Below are 17,542 nucleotides of genomic sequence, written 5' to 3'. Positions count from 1 at the left end.
CATAGCTAAGTTCCCCTGGCTCCATTTTATTGGCACGGAGGGTCCGGGTGAGTGCAATTTACGATCCTCATTTGTTTTATGACTCTCAGTTTGCACTTTATTATCTACTTTTAATGGATTGTGGCTTGCACCTCTTAAAGTGCCCCAATCACTTGATGCCATTCCGGGATGGCTCCCAGAGTTTCCTTATCATAGGAAGCCATCTGACTACCTACTACCTCCCACTTTTTAAAATCCATTTCCATTTCTACTTGGATTCCTATTCTAGAAGCTTCTTTCCCTGGTACCTTCTGTTATGGGACCCTCACAATAACCTGTCCCATTTTCCCAACTTTCTACTCACTTTAGAGCAGAGTTCTGTCTCTCTTCCCACCTGTAGGCCTGCTACAAGGTGAGGTCCTAGCGAAAATTGTCCCACATTGGGCGCCACTTGTTACACTGCTATGGACTACTCTAACCTGGTAGCTCCCCTTAGAGCTACTCTTAATGCCCGTCCATTGATGGCACGGCTAGGCCGCACTTAACCCTCTCCAAGCACCAACCCGGATCATACAGAGACAGACCACCAGGAGGTAGTGGTGAAGTGAAGGAGAACTTTATTCATAGATAGCACATATTTATACCTCACTGATGATATGGGGGAAGGGGGAGGTCCAGTAGAAACCTGGCAAAATGGGATTAGCTCAAGAAGAAGGAGGGAGGTGTGGTAGGCTTTGAGAGCACTAAGGAGGGAGGCATGTTACCTTGAGTCAGACACCACCTCTTGGGACTGTTCCCCACCTCCACATAGGACTCTCCTGCACCTCACAACCTCTCATCCCTCGGGTCCTCCCACATGCTTTGAACTGCATTCCTTACTTCTAGAGGCTTTTTACCCCTGACACCCAACCCCCACCTAGCAAATTCTAGCCCTAGATGAGGAACCAACCTGGGACTGCACCCACAAGCCCCTTTAGCCAAATCTCTCCTTATAAAAGATCCAAGCTGGAGTCCTCTCTTGGCAGAGGGTGGAAACGTGCCAGCACCACGCCTTGAACCACAGACTCTCTGTCCACCGGAACTTCTAGTGTCCTCCTCTCTTTCCCTAATACCTTTTACTAACCAGACTTTAACTTTACTTCCAAACCCCATAATAAACCTCTTTTATCAATCTAGGTTTTTGGGCCTGTACATTCCTTTACAGGGGACGCTGTGCCAACACTAGAACTCATTTAACTCTATATTCTTGGGCCAAATCCAAAGGGGTTGCAGGGGAGCTCCTTTTGACTTCCTGTACCCCAAACCTGCCACTAGACCTCAATTAACCCTAATTTCATTTAGATATTCCTTATGTAGTTCTCATCATACCCACCACCTTCAATATTCTCACCTTTCTTCTCCCCTTCCTGGCTTTCTTGGCAGCCTTCCCACTCCAGATAAGATGCTATCTTCTACAGTAAGTCTTCCTTGCCCCCCCTAATTCTAGCTTCTTCCACTGCATCTGTACATAGAATGATTCTCCACAGTTGTTTGCATGTTATTTTCCCCATAACTAAGGTCTTTTAACACAGAGACGGCCTTTTGCCTTTCTTTCTATTTCCAGCATTTACTTAGCTCAGTGCCTGACACTTGGTCCCAGAATCTTATTGACCCGATTTTCACTACTAGGTTTAGGAGGAAATTGATGAAGTCACTTGGTAGAGGGAACTGAGGCAGAAAGGTGGGGTGGTTCCCTCTTGTCCAGGCTCTGGAAGGTTTCTGTTACATAGAATACAGTGCAGAGTAGGCACACAGAAATAGGGGGACAAATACACATGAGTGCCTGGGTGGCCCTTTGTCCCTCCCGACCGTTCTAATCGCTTGTCTCTTCAAGCCTGGACAAAAAAGGTTGAGAGCTGCCCTTCCCCCACACCAACCTCTCCTTCTGCTCTGGGGCTGTCAGGAATCCAAATCCCATTCAAGTGCAATTCCAGCAGTTTGCAGATGCTGCTGAGCTATTGTGCTCTTCCCTTCAGTGGAGCCTGGGACCCCCCTTTCTTGACCTCCACCTTTTGCAATGTGTTCTCCCCCTCCTGGGGGCTCTCTCATTTAAAGATGGAGAGAAGAGAGTTGTTTTTGATTTGGATTAAGATTCCTTTCTAATTCCCAGCCTCCATGAATCCCAATGGGAGATATCCAGGCTTTCCCAGCCAGCACTGGATCTGAGCTAATGTGGGCTGTCCCAGCCCCCACTCTAATGATCTGCTCAGGTTTCTCCAACCCCACCCCCAGCATAAAGAGCTCCTTATCTAAAAACCCATTGATTTCTATTCAAATTCTAACCCTGGCTGCAACCAACCAGGAGCCAACCTGAGACTCCACCCATAGGCCCATTCACCAAAAGCCCTCCATTATACAAGAGGGAAACTGGAGTCCCCTCTTTGCAGGAGCCCCAAACATAGAATATGCCAGCTATGCCAAGGGTTCCTGTCCACCCAGTGCCAGCCCTGGCACTGGCGTCTTTCTACCTTTAACCTGACTTCCAAACCCCAAAATAAATCTCTTTTATTAATCTAGGTTTTCGTGTCTGTAAATTCCTTTACAGGGGAGTCTTGCTGCACTAGTAGAACTCATTTAACTGTGTATGCTTGTGCCGAATCCAAAGGGGTTGCAGGGGAGCTCTATTTGACTCCCTGTACCCCCACCCTGCCACTAGACCTCAATTAACCCTAATTACAATTTGTTACCCCTTATCTAATTCTCATCATTTTCATGTTCACTAATTATGAGGGATCTGGAGCTTTTTTCATAGGACTATCAATAGCATGGATTCATTGCTTTGAATTCTTCCTGTTGCTAAACTTTGACTTATTGGAAAAATGGATCTTAATGAATTTGATTTTAGTTTTTTTTCTAGTTCTATAAAATAAATCTTTAATAGTTTAATTGTTGTGACCCTGGACAAGTAAATTACAGTAGGTAGAATTGTCATTTCACTTGACGAAGACCACTGACAAACAATTAAGCATTTTCCTGTGCTTTAGATCTCTCTTCATTTGTATAAAGGGTGTTTTCTCATTGTTTTAAGGCAGTCACTGGGTTGGACTTGTCAGGGAACCTTCCAAATATTTTTTATTATTTGCAGGTTGTTTTTTTTTTTTTTAAATAAAACTTCTGTTTCTATCTCTTCCTGCTGGGTCTTGTTGGTAGAACACAGAAAGTCTGATGATTTACATGGGTTTATTTTATGCACTGCAACCCTGTTAAAGTTGTCAATCCCCCCCCCCAGATTTGATACTCTGGGGTGCTTTAAGTAAATCATAGGACTATCAATGAATAGGGACAGTTAATCTCCCCCTTGCCTACTGTTTTCTTTTTTTTTATTTTTTATTTTAAACTTTTTATTTTCAAAAAATATGCATGCATTATTTTTTAACATTGACAGTTGCATAGCCTTGTGTTCCAAATTTTCCCCTCCTCCCCCCACCCTTTCTCCTAGATAGTAAGCAATCCAATATATGCTATACAATATTCAATATATGTAAACATATTTATACAATTATCTTTTTTTATAATATTATCACTTGTATTCATTTTTCCAAATTATCCCCCCCTCCCTTTACTCCCTCCCCCCATGACAGGTAATCCCATACATTTTACATGTGTTACAATATAACCTAGATACACTATATGTGTGTAAATACCATTTTCTTGTTGCACATTAATTATTAGATTCCGAAGGTATAAGTAACCTGGGTAGATAGACAGTAGTGCTAACAATTTACATTCACTTCCCAGTGTTCCTTCTCTGGGTGTAGTTATTTCTGTCAATCATTGATCCACTGGAAGTGAGTTGGATCTTCTTTATGTTGAAGATATCCACTTCCATCAGAATACCTCTTCATAAAACATTGAAGTGTACAGAGATCTTCTGGTTCTATTCATTTCACTCAGCATCAGTTGATTTAAGTCTCTCCAAGCCTCTCTGTATTCCTCCTGCTGGTCATTTCTTACAGAGCAATAATATTCCATAACCTTCATATACCATAATTTACCCAACCATTCTCCAATTGATGGACATCCATTCATCTGTCAGTTTCTAGCTACAACAAAAAGAGCTGCCACAAACATTTTGGCACAAACAGGTCCCTTTCCACTCTTTAGTATTTCTTTGGGACATAAGCCCAATAGTAGCGCTGCTGGGTCAAAGGGTATGCACAGTTTGATAACTTTTGGGGCGTACTTCCAAATTGCTCTCCAGAATGGCTGGATTCTTACACAACTCCACCAACAATGTATCAGTGTCCCAGTTTTTCCACATCCCCTCCAACATTCATCATTATTTGTTCCTGTCATCTTAGCCAATCTGACAGGTGTATAGTGGTATCTCAGAGTTGTCTTAATTTCCATCTCTCTGATCAGTAGTGATTTGGAACACTCTTTCATATGAGTGGAAATAGTTTGAATTTCATCATCTGAGCCTACTGTTTTCTTACACGTTCCCTTTCTTACGTGCTCCAATTCACTATTGATCAGAGAAATGTAAATTAAGACAAACCTGAGATACTACTACATGCCTCTCAGACTGTCTAAGATGACAAGAAAAGATAATGACGAGTGTTGGAGGGGATTTGGGAAAACTGGGACACTGATGCATTGTTGGTCGATTAGTGAACTGATCTAACTATGCTGGAGAACAATTTGAAATTTTGCCCAAAGGGCTATAAAACTGGACATACCCTTCCACGGGACCTATATCCCAAAGAGATCTTGAAGGAGAGGAAGGGAGCCACATGTGCAAAAACGTTTGTGGCAGCCCTTTTGGAAACTGAATGGAGGCCCATCAACTGGAGAATGGCTGAATATACTGTGGTATATGAATGTAATGGAATATTATTGTTCTGTAAGAAATGACCAGCAGGAGGATTTCAGAGAGGGTTGGGAGAGACTTACATGGACTGATGCTGAGTGAAATGAGCAGAACCAGGAGACCATTATACCCTTCAACAACAATACTGTATGAGGATGGAAGTGGATATCTTTGACAAAGAGAAGATCTAGTTCAGTTCCAAGTGATCAAGGATGGACAGAATCAGCCACACCCCAGAAGGAACACTGGGAAATGAATATGGACTACTTGAATTTTTGTATTTCTTCCCAGGTTATTTTTACCTGCAACAAGGGAACTGTACTTTTCTGCATAGATATGATGTATCTGGCATATATTACAACATATTTAACATGTATAAGGCTGCCTGCCATGTAGGGGAGGGGGTGGAGGGAGGGAAGGGAAAAGTCGGAACAGAAGCCAGTGCAAGGGACAGTGTTGTAAAAAATTACCCAGGCATATGTTCCATCAATAAAAAGGTATAATAAAAAGACTACTCTGCCACTTGGTGCATATTAGTTTAGTATGGCCACTACATTGTTTTTTTATGATAGTTTTAAGCAAAAATATAGTTTGCTTGCTTACTCTTTGAAGTAGATCTGTTTTTGCTTTTGTTTTATCTGAGATCCTGATTGCTACTGGTTTGTGTCTTGCTCTTCCTTGGTCCCACTGGACTTTTTACCCAATTTTTAATTGCTCATTTCCCCAGCTTATTCGTTTGACTTTATATTTATATTAAAGCTGGTCTGTGTTTCCAACATGGGAGCACTTTGGGAAATGCAGTCTCCAACACATCAGCCATTCTGACACTGCTCTTCTCCCAGCTAGTTCTGCATGCCCATGGTTGCAGGGGATTGATTGAGGAAGACATGTGGTCCCTGCTTTACTGCTCTGGGCTGCTGGCGGTTCCCAGGAAGAAGCCCTGATCTCTGAGACTGCAGATAGTGCAGCTGCTCAGGGTCCCCGCTACCTCACCAGAGGCAGTTCTGGTCCTGAGGGTCCCTGAACCTTTGTGACCAAAAATGGTCCTTGATTACTTAATTAACTTGGAAGACATGTCAGTGCCGCCATCATTTGCATTTTGATATTTTGTTGGAGATTTTTATTCATTTGTATTGACTGAGTATTCTAGAGCTGACTGGTGGTTTGGGAAGGAAATGGATGAAGTCACCTGGCAGAGAAGTCTGAGCCGCAAAGAGGCTTCCTCCTGTCCAGGCTCTGGGAGGTTTGTGTTACACAGAATTCAGTGCCCAGGATGCACAAAGAGGAGGACAGATGCGCATGCGCACCTGGGTGGCCCTCTGTCCCTTCCCACCGGTCCTGATCTCCTGTCTCCTCAGGCCTGGACAAAAGAGCCGATGCCGCCCTTCCCCCAGACCCCCTGCCCTGTCCCCCGCCTCCCTCCCCCCCCCCCCCCCGTTCTGCTTCTGCTCTGGGGGCTCTCAGGAATCCAAGTCCCGTCCAAGGCCTGGGCTTCGCAGCTGCTGCCGAGCTTTTGTGCTCTTCCTTTCAGGGGAGCCCGGGCCCCCTCCTTGACCTCCGCCTCCTGTTCTCCCCCAACCAGTTTCGGTAAAAGAGCCGCCCCCCCCTCCCCAAGCCGCGCTCAGCGGCCGTCCCGCTCCCAGCCCCGCAGCCCGGCCCGGGACCCAGGACCCTGGTCAGCGCCGGGCCCTCCGGGTGGGAGAGGGACTGCGGCCCCGCCCTAGCGGGGCTGGGTGAGGAGGGCCCAGAGTAACCACATGGGGGGGGCTCCCAAGTGCTCCGGGCTAATGTCCCAGCGCCCCCTCCCCTCTCCTGAACCCCGCTCTCTCCCCCTCCCCCCGATCTGGGAGGAGCCTAGCTCCCCGCAGGTGACGTCACAGGGCCGCCCCTTCCCACCCTCTGTTCAGTGCCAGTCTCCTTTGTCTGGAGGGGAGGATGTGCCGGGGCCGGGGCGGCGGGGGGGTCTGTGCGCCCCTCACTCAGGCCCTGCCTCTCCGCCTCACAGCGACCCCTCCGTCCCCCGTCTTACCCTCGTCCTCCGGACGGACCGAGCCGAGGGTCCTGAGCGCCTAAGCCGCAGTGAGTGAGGGGCCCCCTCCCTGCTCCCGCCGCAGCCCCTCCCTTTGTCCTCTCCCATCCCAGCCCTTCCCTGAAGCCCCCTCCTCCGCGCCCGGCTTTCCTTCCTGCCCGGTAGGTGTGGGGGAGGGCGGCTACAAGGCCCGGGAACATCCGCACCTTTGTCGGGGGGGGGGGGGGGGGGGGGGGGCGTGAATGTGGCTGAGATCCTGGGCGTGGCCGCGTCTGTGTCCCTGAGGGGAGGTGGGGGGGGGGCGGGAGCGGGCGCGTGTGTGCCTGCACCTGCCGGGTGCCTCGGGCCGGCTCCGGGCTCAGTCTGGGAGGCTGCAGGTGGGGGAGGGGGGGCGGCGGAGGCCGGCCGCGAGCCCCCTCTGGGGACCCTCCCTCTCTCCGGTCTCCGATGGGCGCTTCCACCTCTTGTTCCCAGTCCCTGCAGGCCCAGGCCTGGCCGGAGGCTCGGAACTCGGACAACCCGGGGGATCGGGGCTTTCCACTCCATGCTTTTGTCCTGTCTGACCTCGGGGATCAAAGGGCACGGAAAGGTTTGCGGCCGCAGGCAGAGCTTAACGTGCTAAAATCCAAGCTAAAATATGGCGTCCTCAGAAAAAGAGGGAGGGGTGATGTTATTCCTCAGGATCTCTCCCTTTATAGAATATTCGCCTTTAACATCTTTTCTCTTAAAAGGGCTTCTCTCTCAGTTTGGCATAAAGACGCTTGACATTTCGGGAAGAATTTCCCGTTCTTGGGATGCGGTCCCAGCACAGCCTCATCTCCAGACCCAGGAGACTTCCCAGAAGGAGGGGGCGGGAAGGGGCGGTCCTATGACGTCACCGCGGTGGGGCCGGTCTCCTCCCAGAGCCCCGGGGAAAGGGAGGAGAAAGTGGGAGCGCTCTTCCCCTCCCCCGCCCCGTATTTTCTCTTTTGTAGGGGGCCTTTTACTTCCAGGCCGCATTCATTGTTTTGTGCTGGGTCCGACTGGCTTGTGATGAGAGGGAGGTTTCCGTGGCGCTTGCCGTGGAACAAAGAGGTCCCTCAGCCTTTCCATTTAAACGATTTATCGGCTGAAAGAAGGGAATTGCTTCAATGCGGCCTTGTCCTGGGTGAGGGCTTTGGGAGCATCTTGTCAGAAGCCTGTGAGAGCCTGGGTTTCTTCCTCTGAACATATTCTCTCCTTCCCTTTTGACCTAGGGGAGAAGGATTCTTGATCCTGCAAGTGGGAATGCGTTTCTTCTCCATCTTGCATATGCAGCCCCCCCCAGAGATTTTTGCTACAAACGTCCTTTTCCTCAGGTAAGTGTTTTGCTTCCTCTTTTCTCTGCATTAGGACTTTGGGCAACTTTATAGAAGCAGAATGAACCTGTCACTGTCTGTGATTTTCTCTGTTCCTTGTTCTCTCGTAATCTCTTTCCCGATCCATAGAAGTGAACAGGAACTTCCTCTTTGCTCCTCTAATTTGCCGTAGATTCCCCTTTTACATAGGATTCATATACCCGTTTGTAATTTAAGGTGGCAGTTGGCGTGAGGTGTTCAGGAGGTATCACATTTCTGGCAAACTGCTTTTTCCTTATCCCGTTATTAAAAATGCAATAGTGTGTCCTCCTCGGTCCCACCACCTGTTCGCTTTGCATTTCTTATACACTGTTATTTTATTTTATTTACTGATGTAGGTCGCACACATGATCTTACCCAAAGAGCAGTGTGGCCGTCTTCAAGAAATTCCTATTATTTCCTGGGTGCCTAGGAATTCTACAGGGCATGAGGTCAGAGGGAGTCCTCTTCCTGAGGTGAAATCTGGTCTTAGCTACTTGCTAACTGTGGTACCCTCAGCAAGTCACTTAACCCTGTTACCTCACTTGCTCCTTTGGCAAATGAACTGCAGAAGGAAATGGCAAACCCTTCCAATAGCTTTGCCAAGCAACCGACAATTGCATCAAGGAAAAGCAGACAAGACCAACATTTGGATTCAAAGTCTCTGATTTTTAGTAAAGTTTGAGATCTGTCCCTGATAAGCACTAATCCTAAACCCTTCCTTTCCTCCTTCCCTCCATTCATTATGTCCTGCAGATACTGAGCTCTTTCACAAAAATACTTATTGATGTTTAGTGTTTCCCTCATCACCAGGGTATCCCATGGATTCGGCCCTCTCCCCATGAGGGCCATGCCAGGTAACAAACCTCATTTTTTGTTTTAGGGAGGAGAAGAAAAGTGAGCTCAGCTGTTTCACACATTTGGGAAAAGGTATGCACGTGTGCAACACCTGTGGATCTCTCACCTCCAGAAAGAGGACAGGTGATGGTGTCTTCTCATGTATCCTTTCCAGTCTTTTGCATTTCCTTACAGGTACTTTCCAGTTTTGCTTTGTCATTCTTTCCATTTAAATTTATTTTGATTACAGGTATGTACACATGTGTGTGTGTATTTATTTTTTTTTAATTTTTGTTTTCTTGGCTTTGCCTAGGTCACTTTGCATCATTTCACAGAGATGTTTCTCTGCTTCTCTGTATTCAACACACTCCATTCCTTATAACAATATAGTAATATCCCACAACATTCATTTCCGTGCCTTCTCTGGCCATGCCCACTTGAGAGAGTCTACTTTGTTCCAGGTCACAGATGTCACCAAAAGTGCTGGTATAAGTTTTTTGCAGTATTTGGGGACTGTTTTATTGGTCCCTTCTCGTAATGTAATGGATTATTTGTTTTAACGGCTTTGAATATTTTTGTTACTTTTTGCATGATTCCAAAATTACATCCCAGAATGGATGCTCTCCTCATTTGCTTACAGTATCTGCCTTTATGTCTAAATCACGTACCCATTTTGGTCTTACCTTGTTGTTTACATTGTGTTTTCATGCTTCTTTCTGGAAGAGGACCAATGGCATCTAGAAGCTCATGACTTGCAAGTGAATTGCATTTAGGGGAGGCAGAGCTGGGCAAGATCCCCAGCCTCACTCCAGAGTCAGCTGCAGAGGCAAGACCTAGGTCAGGCAGACTGGCCATGGCCCCGTAGGCAGGGGGAGACCTTAGGCTGTTTAAGCTAGGGCCTTTCCCATGTCTCACTTGGGTCGAGGCAACAGTAATTTAGTGATTTAACGCTATGTAAGAATTGAGGCAAAAGATGCTCTACTTTGCCTACTCAATGATAATAATAATAAAAATAATGATGTGGGGAGGGAAGAACCTCAGTGTTTTGGCCAGAAGAAACAGCTGTGGTTTACACTCTGTCTGAGCCATCAAAACCCACACAATGACCAAGTGAGGCTTAAGCTAGCATCTTCTATTGGACACTCAGTGAAAGCCAGAGTGACTTGGGTTCAAGGATTTGTCAAGTAGCTCCTGCTGAATTCCAATGGGCTTTATCAAAGTCTCGTTTTTCTAAGCTCTGTGTCAAGAAATCATCAATGAACTAGAGGGAACAGAAGAGTTCAATATCGCAGTTTGTTTTGAAAATATAAAATAAATAAGTGGCCAGGAGACCAAAATATCTAGCCGCCAGACTCAAAGACATGCTGTGAGGTCGATGGGACCAAATTTCTATTCCTTTGGACAAACAAGTGGCACATGATGTAAGGGATTGAACTGTACCTGGTTTCTGCTATACTGGTTTTGTATATAGCAACTTATTTCCCAAAAAGGTGTGATTTCTGTATTTCTCAAACAGTAGAGTATTATGGACATTTAATACTCTGTCTTCTATACCTAAATCATTCCCCTAAAACACTACTCCATTTTTTTCTTTTTTTACATATTTATTCATTTATTTAAACAAATTAAACATAGAAAAAGAAAGAGAAAAGATGGAAAAGCATTGTCATAGGCACAAAACAACGTGAGAGCATTTAAAATATGATATAATAGATTTCTAGTTCAAAAAATCATATGTCATTAATAGTACACATTTATTCAGAACTGTCCATCTATTCTTTGCTTCTTCTTAGGTTCACTTTTGTTCTCTGCTGTGCACTTTTTACACTATTATTTTTTTCCCTTTTTTCCCCCACAGCATCCCCCAAGATGGCTACTGCTGATATATTTGTACATAAATACACGCATACATGTACATAGATACACAGACACATTTGTATAAGTATACAAATCCATGTACCCAGACATGTATAATCATGCTCATATATACATGTACATTTGTATGCATCTATGTAAGATTGTACTATGCTTGTTTGTTCTGTTTCTCTGAAACTAGATAACATCATCCCTCATGAGTGCAGATCTTTTTACAATTTTTAAAAATCTACCACTTCGTCATTTCCTACATCATGACAATATTTTGTTTTATTATTTCTTGGTCTCTCATAACTTTACTGACTTCCCTTTGCCAAATTGTAACTGTGAAAGGGTCACTTTCTTCTTGAAAACTCTGGATCTCCTCTTCAATTTGGTTTACTTTCTTTCCATAAGCCTCTGGATTTGGTTGGATTCTTGTTATTTTTTTAGTTTTTCCTCAACCTCTCTCATTTGATTTTTAACGTCTTCTCTGAGTTCTTCTACAAATTCTTTCTGGACAGTAGCCATTTACCATAACTCTTTGGGATAAGAAAAGCTTTTCCCCTTCAGTATCCCCCCCTCTATTGATAAATCCCAGTGTTTCCTCTTTCTGTAGTTGAATGCTTTCCCCTTTGCCTGATTTTTCCCCCCCGATGCAATTGGGGTTAAGTGACTCACCCAGGATCACAGAGCTAGGCAGTGTTAAGTGTCTGAGGCCACATTTGAACTCAGGTCCTCCTGACTTTAGGGCTGGTGCTCTAACCACTGTGTCCTGCCATGTTGCTCTTTTTTTAAATAAGAAATTAATAGTGTCATCCCCTAGATCTGAGAGGGAGATGGTGCTTCGGCCTCTGGATCTTCTTTCAGTTTTCTTCTCTGACTTGGAACTCAAAACCCAAGAACTCCACCCTCCTGTAAGACGGCCAGCAGCTACCCTGTGCCTCTGCTTCTGCCCTCCCGGGGTGTGGGCTTTTTCCTTCTTTCCTAACAGCACAGCTGGGCCTGGCATTCCTTATCAGCAGATATTCCAGGACTTCCTTATCATTCTCCCTGGCCTCCAATCCCAAGTGCTCCTAGGAAGTAAAAGTCCCCTTGATTGGGCCTGAGGCCACCTGGAACCCAGGGCTCCCTGCTTCTTCCAGGGGATGTTTTAAGGGGATACTCCTCCAAAGGGGAGTCTTTCTTCTGGACTTCTCTGGTTGGCCTAGGAAACCCTTATTCTGCTGAAAGTTTTGTGCGTTTGTCACTTGTCTGCATTAGCTCAGAGGTTCAACTTTCTTTTGTTTCTGAATGTTCTGACCTACTTCCCACACTCTTCCTCAAGAGTTGTTTTCTTCAATGGATTTTGTTCCTCCTTTGCCGTCTGGCAAATCCTACTTTTTAAGGTTGTTTTCTCCATTGACGTTTGGTACATGTCTGTCCGATTTTTGGTGCTTCTTTTAACAAAATGTTAACTTTTCTTGTGAATCTCTCTCATTTCTCCTGCCCGTTTTCCTTCTACTCCTGTTACATATTTTAAAAATGCTTTTGGAGCCCTTTCAGAAGGACTGAGACCAATCCATACACACACCAATGTGAGGCTTCACATGTAGATGTTCTGGCATCATTATGATCGTCTGATGTTGTGGTTTGATCTTCCCTGACAGCACAGTAGCTCCCTACACTCAGGGGATAATTTTGGTGCAGGTTTCCAGACCGTGTTGTAACACTGAAAGTTGAGCCCTGCTCTTGGGGTATACTGGGCACTGTCCCAAGTTTCTTAAATCGAGAGTAAGGGGCTTGGCCCCTGGCTTGTTGCTTGGAAGCCTGAGGACTGGCAACTTCCCTGCTGTATCTGGGCCTCTAGGCTTCCCAGGTGTGGCCATTAATCAGCTGATTCAAGAATCTCCATGTGGAACATGAGCCATTTCAGAGGGACCTTCCACAGCTCCCCCATGACATAAAAACCCAACATCAAAGATGAAGCACCACAGATGCTCAACATTTGTCAAGTGATTGAATTTTATACCTGTGAATGGAGGTAAAATCTGGTTGCAATGAACATTAGAGGTAAGCCAGGAGTGTGTGTGTGTGTGTGTGTGTGTGTGTGTGTGTGTGTGTGTGTGTGTGTGTTTGTTTGTGTGTGTGTGTGTGTGTGTAAGAGACAGAAACAGAGAGGGGGGGAGGAGGAAGGGAAGGAGAGACAGAGAGACAGAGAGAGAGAGAGACAGAGAGAGAGAGAGACAGAGACAGAGAGAGAGACAGAGACAGAGAGAGAGAGACAGAGAGAGAGAGAGACAGAGACAGAGACAGAGACAGAGAGACAGAGACAGAGAGAGACAGAGAGACAGAGACAGACAGAGAGAGAGAGACAGAGACAGACAGAGAGAGACACAGAGAGAGACAGAGAGAGACAGAGACAGAGAGAGACAGACAGAGACACACACACACACAGAGAGAGAGAGAGAGAGAGAGAGAGAGAGAGAGAGAGAGAGAGAGAGAGAGAGAGATTTGACTTGTTGGAGTCAGGGAAGGTGAGTTTAAAGCCTCATAGGTTATAAGGACCCTGAAAAGATACCTTACAGCTTCATAAGCCAACCTGCTGCTCTGTGTCCACTGGTGAGAATCAGAAACAACTGAGTTCAAATCCTGCCTCCCATACCTACAATTTGTGTGATCCTTACCAAGTCTTTAAGACTCTCCCCCGTGTTAGTGCCAGATTGGGCTCATTAATCTCAATGCTGAGAGGGTTTTCTGGGTCTCTTCTGTCTATATTTGAGAGGAAACCATCTTGGAAGGACACAGAGCAGCCAAGGAATGGCACAAATTGTAGTCCACCCCCATGGGAAGGCGCTGGACTCCCCAGAAAGAAGCAGCCCTCACCAGCATGGAATGTATAGCTCAGTTTCTCAGGATTCCTGGGGCAAATTGTGTTGTAGAAGAAAACCTGCACTCGAGACCACCCCAGACTGTTAAAGGGGAGACGGACAGATCCCCACATATGCGTCGGGCCAGGTAAGCTATTTGCTGGGAGGGGGACACAAAAGGTTAAAAGCCAGAATGACTGGGGATCAAGAGCAAGTGTGACTCGGGGTTCCTTGGAACTGTTCTTCCTCTTTCCATTAAAGGTAGTTTGCATTCTCTGTGGAATTGCAGGGCCTGCTCACATTCCCTTGCAGCCACCACACACTAAGACTAGGGACGGTCCTGTCTCAGACAGAACAACTGGCGTTTTTCCTCAGGGCAGGTGGTGAATTCAGAAAGGACTGAGACCCTGCAGAACTTCAGAGCCCTGGCAATGAGCTCTTTCTTTCTCCTTCCCTGGCTGCATGGCATCCTCCTCAACCATGGCTTCCCAGCAGTTTTCTGGGGCTTCCAGAGGGGGGTTCAGGGTTAGAGCACTGGGCGGGGAGTCAGGAAGACCTCTGTTCACAGGCAGCCTCAGGCCCTTGGTGAGCATGTGGCCTTGGGCAAGGACAAGGCAGAGCGTCCAAGGCAAGCATTCTTTGCTCTGTCTGCCCCTTCAGTAAGAGTGACTCCCCAGGTGAATGCGTCCCTGCTCTTAGAGTAGTCTGAGGCGCTAAGAGGTCAGACGGGGTGACCGTGGTCATGCCGCTGACGTGGGTCTAAAGCAAGATTTGAGCCTTCCTGACTTTGAACCTGGCCCTCTATCCTTAGCAATTAAGACACCGTTCAAGCCCCAACTATGTCATTCAGCCTTTCTTGATTGAAAAGCTGCTGTAAGCCTTGCTCCCAGACTGCCTTGTGCGTTTTGCATTTGTGTTTCTTCTCATGTACATTTACACATTTTCTGTCTTAGCAGAACCCAAGCTTGTCTTGTTAGGGACTGTGTCTGTAACAGTGTTTGCATCTCCAGAGCCTACGACCATGCTGTCCGTGGGCTTGTGGCTCGTCACTTAGCCCGTCTGGCTTTGTATGTGCCGGCCACATTGGAGGAGTCAATCCATGGCTGAGTGAATGAATACATTAATGAGGTGGAGGTTTCAGCTAAGGTACTTATTAGTGATTACAGTGATTCATCATTTTATAGGCCCAGTTTATCCTTTCATTGATCATAGCTAAACCATGTATTCTGTTACAGTTTAATTTACTATGTGCTATGAGGTATTGGTCTTCTATCAAAATTCTGCCAAACTGCTTTGCACTGAGGCATCGATTTTTTATACCAACTCTACCCAGTTCCCTCTTTCTGTAAGTGGACTGTTGGGCAAACCTTTAGTGGAGCAATTTTAGAGTAAAGTGAATTTACCCCCGGACTCGGCTTCAAGGGAGAAAGGGAGACAGGAAGGGAGTCGTGCGTCTGGGAAGGGAGGGGGCCGGGAGATGATCAAGGACACACGGACCCGGGGACTGAGGAGCAAGAGAAGGACGGGAGCAGGCAGGAGGAGCCAGCCACCGCCCCACAAAGGAGAGGACAAGCAACATGTGGACTGAGGAAAGACACATGGCACCTGAGCATGGATGGACAGGAGGCACACAAGCAGGTGCCAGACGTGAGGCTGAGTGGGCAGAGCCAGCCAAAGGCTCCCCTTGTAGTGCTGGAGGTCTCAAGCCAAGCCCGGATGCTGAAGCTGCAGAGCTGGAAGGAATGAGAATGCAGGAAAAGCCCTTTTTGTTCTTCCTCCCCACTTTTTCATTAATACCTTTAGATTCTTCCCCTCATGTAAAAATATGCCATGCGGTTTCCTGTTTCTTACACCACAGTATGCCATGTTTCCCTCCCTCTCCTTCTGCTTCCTGAGAGTCATGCCATGTGACGAGTGGTCTTTTGTGTTTTAGGAATGAAAGAAAATCAACACAACTCTATACTGCAGAGAGGAAAAGACTTGTGGTAGGGCTTAGGCTTTCTGGAACAGTCTGGTTATTACAGATTTACTTTCAATGTTATCACATCTAATACTGAGAACACAAAAAACACTTGTGGATGGAGACAGTCTTTCTGAAAACATTATAATTACTACCCTCTCAGGGGAAGCACATCTAATCTCTGAAGATTCTGAGGAAAAGACACTGTGGATTTAATGTCAGAATACTCTGTAGATGAAATGCTGATGGGTGAAGATAAATACTATTAGAATCGTTCAATTACAATCCTCTCGGAGATACGCACCTACTCTACTCTCAGAACTCAGAGGCAAAGACAATGGAGGTAGAAGACACTCTCTCTGGCAACATTCTGGTGTAAGAGAGAGACTGGGAAGGACTTCTGGACAAAGAAACCAACCTTTGAGAGAAACAAAGGTGGGCTCTATGGTCCGTCCAGCACGGTCTGAGACCTCACCTTGTTTCCCTTGATAAAGGTCGGTTCCTTTGCCCAGAGGCTTTCCAGTTTCTGTCTTACACCGCTTACTTCGGGATTGCTCTCTATGGAAACACATCTAGACGGACATCACTCAGCGGACAACATCTTTGTGGCAGAAGACACTCGTTCTGGGAACACTCCACTCACTACGGGCTTCCTCTCTGGGGAAGCACAGCAAGAGAAAAATTGGACATTGAATGCAATAGAGGCCGCTGAAGCATTCCTGATGAAAAGACAAGAGCTGAGGAGAAAATGTGAGTCTCACATTGAAGACTCAAAAGCAACATTCAAAGGTAAATATGATAGAGACCCCTCAAGTGACTCGTTACTGATACCCTGTGTCCTCTTCTAGAAGGGAGGATGATGACCATGTCTCCTATGAGGTTTATCTTTACTAGGCAGGTAGAAGCATTCAAACTAGAAAGAGGTTTTGGAAGTGAACCGTCTGGATGGGGATGATGCAAAATAGATAGGTGAGAAATAAGGATGCCCTGGCAGATGGTAGAAGGGAGAGAAATAATGGAGGAAATGATCTCATAAAATAAGCATTCAGGGAAGAGCTTTTGGCTTGGAGTGGAAAATGATGATGAGGGGAGTGACCAATCCTTGAACCTCCCTCCCATCTAAATTGGTTCAAAGTGGGGAAGTATCTATATCTGTATTTATATGTACTTCTTCCGTGGGTCAAAAAAACCTATTTTACCCTAAAGTTAAGTAGACAAATGGGAGAGGAGAAGGAAAAAGTGGTGACAAACTTTGGGTGGATAAAATATGGCGTGGTCATGTATAAAATAGAAACTAGTGGGGAAAAGGGATAAAAAGAGAGAAGGAAAAACAGAAGCAAATACATCATGACTGTGTTAATGAGATGAACTCACTGCTAAGTGCAAGTGGGCAGTAAAATGAATTAGAAACCAGAACTTCCAGACTATGCTTGTTTCTTCTTTTTTGTATTTTGAAAAGAAACATTGGAAAGAAAGAGAGAACCAGAGTGAAATTAGAGGGCTGAAGCAGAAACTGTTATATCTCATATGAAGGATAAAACATAAGGGAAGCAATGATGATGTCAGAAAAAATGCCGAGTAAAATTCGGCCTCACTGAAAGGGTAAATTGGCATGCCGGCTAATTCTTGTTTAGGGGAACCACAGTCAATGGTGTCAGAAAAGAGATATGTGCACAAGGGCATAGGATTCAAAATTTTAAAGAAAAACTTATACGCATTACAGGAAGAAATAGATAATAAAACTATAATGGCAGGGCACCTCAACTTTTCCTGTGTGACCTAGCCTAATACAACAATGAAATATATAAAAAAGAAGTCAAGGAGAATAAT

The 17,542-nt window shown here is 45.8% G+C and overlaps 1 protein-coding gene across 2 annotated transcripts in view; it reads left to right on the top strand.

Moving 5' to 3' along the window:
* The window catches only part of LOC141549155 (transcriptional regulator ATRX-like), a 796,624-nt gene extending 779,309 nt beyond the window's left edge, over positions 1-17,315 (top strand). The window contains exons 5-6 of one of the 2 annotated variants that reach the window (XR_012484250.1): positions 15,686-16,501; positions 17,172-17,315. The gene's annotated coding sequence lies outside the window, so the exon portion shown is untranslated. Of the gene's footprint in view, positions 1-15,685; positions 16,503-17,171 lie in introns of those variants that run through there. The other variant, XR_012484249.1, reaches the window with a different exon arrangement.
* The last annotated feature ends 227 nt before the right edge of the window (positions 17,316-17,542 follow it).

Source organism: Sminthopsis crassicaudata, chromosome X (genome assembly GCF_048593235.1).
Source record: "Sminthopsis crassicaudata isolate SCR6 chromosome X, ASM4859323v1, whole genome shotgun sequence".
NCBI lineage: Eukaryota > Metazoa > Chordata > Mammalia > Dasyuromorphia > Dasyuridae > Sminthopsis > Sminthopsis crassicaudata.
This window is presented reverse-complemented; position numbering and strand designations above follow the sequence as displayed.